Consider the following 3,577-nt stretch of genomic DNA (forward strand, 5'->3'; position numbering starts at 1 on the left):
CCCAGCAGGTCGGGGCTGCGGTGGCCGGGAGCGGCCACTGCACTCCAGTCTGGGCGACAGAGTGAGACTCCAACTCAAAAAAAAAAAGATATAGCTTAAGGTAGCTTCATAGCGACAAGGAAGAAGAATCATTATACAATGGAGTTACCTTGGCTAGGTCACTAACAGAATATAAGAACAAACTATGAAAATGTCAAAACGTAACATTTGATTTTAGTTAACAAAGTATACAATGACGTGGAAGCTATGGCAAAGGAGTTCTGAAACGGTCAGCAGGCAACGGTCAGCATGACTTGCCCCAAGGAGACAAAGCTGGGGGTTTGTGGTCTGGGAACGTTACTGTCATCACACGTAGGCAGTAGGCAGTGATTCTTAGGTCAGGCAGGTAACTAAGATGAAAGTTGTAAACAAAATGGAGTGCCGGGCTCGGTGACTCAGCCTGTAATCTCGTGCCTTTAGGAGGCTGAGGTGAGTGGATTGCCTGAGCCCGCGAGTTGAGACCCGAATGGGCAGCGAGACCTCATCTATACAATAAATCAAAAAATCAGCTGGGCGTGGTGGTGCGCGCCAGTACTTCCGGCTACTCGGAAGGATGAGATGGAAGGATCGCCAGAGCCCAGCGGGTCGAGGCTGTGGTGGCCGAGAGCGGCACTGCACTCCAATCTGGGCGACAGAGTGAGACTTCAACTCAAAATAAATAAATTAATTAAATTAAACAAAATGGAGTAAGCTGGTTCATATCAATTGGATTTGATTAACTGATTTAGCTTATTTCAACACAAGTAGGAACACCACAGTAAACCCATTTTTCCTTCCACAAGTGTGTTAAAATGCAGGTGGCCTTGGATTTCATCCACTGGATGGGAAATGGTGAGGGAGAAGCATACCCTGCCCAGGACCGGGCACCCAGGTTGCCAACTCTCAATGTGCTGGAAAGCAGCGTTTGTACAGGAAAAGGCTGAGCCCCTTTGGTGGAGAAGAAGGCTCCCTACCTAACTTTGAGCAGATGGGTAGTTCCTGGAGCGGTCCAACTGCCAGGTCAGGGCTCGCTAGAGGAGAAGGGGACGGAATGTTGCCAGCAAAGTGGAAACGGACCCATTATAGAGAAAGCATCTCAAGTCATTCCAGGGAATTGTTTGCTGGAATCATAAGCGAGCTTCTAAACAACATCTAAGCACATATCAATTTGCTTATGGAGGAGACTGAACTGAAACTCAGCACTGTCCTTAGGGCAGGAGGGTCCCTGCCCCTTCTGTCTGCCTCTGGTTGTCGCCTCCACACCCTCCGGCTAGGACGCTCTTACACTCGTTTCCAAAGGTGCCTCTGCCCATCTCCAGGGCCGTAGGTTCCTCTTCCTGGGTCTGGCCATCGTGTGTCCTTAGGCCTGAGCCTTGGCCCAGCCGTGACTTTGGCTAGAGTCATGGCTGCAATGGTGCGAGAGGGAGCGGGTTGGTGGCAGGAAGCCGTTCACCACCACATCTCAGAGGGGCCCTGGGAGGACCCCAGGACTGGGACTTCACACCTGGCCTCCCACTCCTATTTGAAGAAGTATGAGGATCGATCATAGATGATGCCGCCACTTTTAGCTTGATGTAAAGATAGCTTTCAACCCTGTATATGTTCGTGGTATCAGCCCTGACGCCACAAAAATGGAAAACAGAATCGATTTCATAGGTTGGATGTCACCATGAAAGTCTGAAAGGGCGACAGAGAACTGAAATTCAAAGAGCGAAAATGAGCCAGCAGGTCAGACCTACCCAGGATGGGGGCATCTGAGTCTGCTAGTTGTAAACATAGATAGAAATTCAGAAATAATTGCGAGCAATTCAGCATCTACCTTAGTGTATTAATCTGTTGGCTGCCATAACAAAGAACCCCAGACTGGGCGGCTAAAACAACAGACACTTCCTCACAATTCTCGAAGCTGGAAGTCCAAGACCAAGGTGTCGGCAGGGTTGGTTCCTCTGAAGCTTTTCTCCTTGGTTTGTAGAGAACGTGTGCTCCTGTGTCTTCCTGGAATCTTCCCTCTTTGTGCCTGTGTCCTGGTGTCCTCTTCTTACAAGGACACCAGTCCTATTGGGCCAGGGCCCCTCCCAGATGATCTCATTTTTACCTAATTAACCCCTTTAGAGCTGTCTCCAAAATAGTCGTATTTTAGACGCCAGGGGCTGGGACTTCAACATACGATTTAAGTAGCAAAGGGACGCAGGAGGAACAATTCAGCCCATAACAACGAGTTGATGGAAATTTTACCCTCGGCATACGCGACACTTGCGTTTCCATTCTGCACTCAGCAGGAGACTCCTGATGTGGGCTTTTGGGTTCTTCTGGAGGAAACGGCACCACGTGCAAATTATAGCGATTCTGTCCGTCTATGTCTCATTGCCAAGCAATAGATAGATTATGCCATCCTTCAGCTGGTCTCCTTGAGTTGCCGTGGAATTCCTCAATTTGAAAGCTCCTGGAAATAAATCGATACAAATCAAATTCCTGAAGCTACAAAGCTGAAGGCAGGATCCTCACTTACTGCCATGCAGGTTGTGCTCTGTGCTGCTGCTACAGAGGGCTCGGGCCATAGGTTCTACCGCAATTCCCCCTTTGAGGAATCCCAAGCCCAACCTCCAGGAGTACAAAGCTTCTTTTTTTGTTTTTTTGAGTTGGAGTCTCACTCTGTCACCCAGACCGGAGTGCAGCGGCCGCTCCCAGCCACCGCAGCCTCGACCTGCTGGGCTCCGGCGATCCTTCCGCCTCAGCCTTCCAGGTAGCTACAGGCATGCACTACTACGACCGGCTAGTTTTTTTGATTTATTGTAGAGGCGAGGTCTCGCCAAGTTGCCCAGACGGGTCTCGAACCCGCGGGCTCAGGCAATCCACTCGCCTCGGCCTCCCAAAGTGCTGGGATGAGCCACCGAGCCCGGCCAAAGCTTCTTGATCATGCACCCCTGAGCTCCTGCATGGGCAGGGGACTGGTGTCGGTCACCTGCAAGGCTACCCAGGCTGTGTCCTCTGTCCCACTGACCGCATGGATCGCAAGCCAGGGACTGCTGTGAGCAGCATCGTGGCTCTTCTTCAACTGCCCCCTGACATGGAAAAGCGGTTTCTGTGAAGAGGGGAGAAGGAAAGAGACAAGGGGGAGAGAGATCTCTGCCACAGGGCAGAGAGGACACATGGGTCGTGTTGATTCAGGGGCCCCTGGCATCCCCGAAGCTGAGGCCCAAGCTGTCCTTGCAGAAAAGAGACCCGGTACTGGAGTCGTCAACCCTGGGTTCAAGCCCAAATCTGCTTCTTACGAGCTGTACGACTTCAGGCAAGTTAGTGAGCTTACTCATAACTGCAAGTTTACCATCTGTAGCTGCACAGTCCAAGGTAGTGGCCACCAGCCACGGGTGGTTCTTGAGCAATTGAGATGTGGCTGGTCCCCAGAGGGGAGCTGCAACCCTAAGATTCACACTGGATCTCAAGGACTTGGTAGAAAAAGAAAGAATGGGAAATATTTCATTAACTGTGTTTATGTTGATTACATTTGAAATGATAATATTATTGATACATTGGTAAAATATATTGTTAAAATTAATTC

This window comes from Carlito syrichta, unplaced genomic scaffold (assembly GCF_000164805.1).
Source record: "Carlito syrichta isolate Samal-C Ts95f unplaced genomic scaffold, Tarsius_syrichta-2.0.1 Scaffold311026, whole genome shotgun sequence".
NCBI classification, from domain to species: domain Eukaryota; kingdom Metazoa; phylum Chordata; class Mammalia; order Primates; family Tarsiidae; genus Carlito; species Carlito syrichta.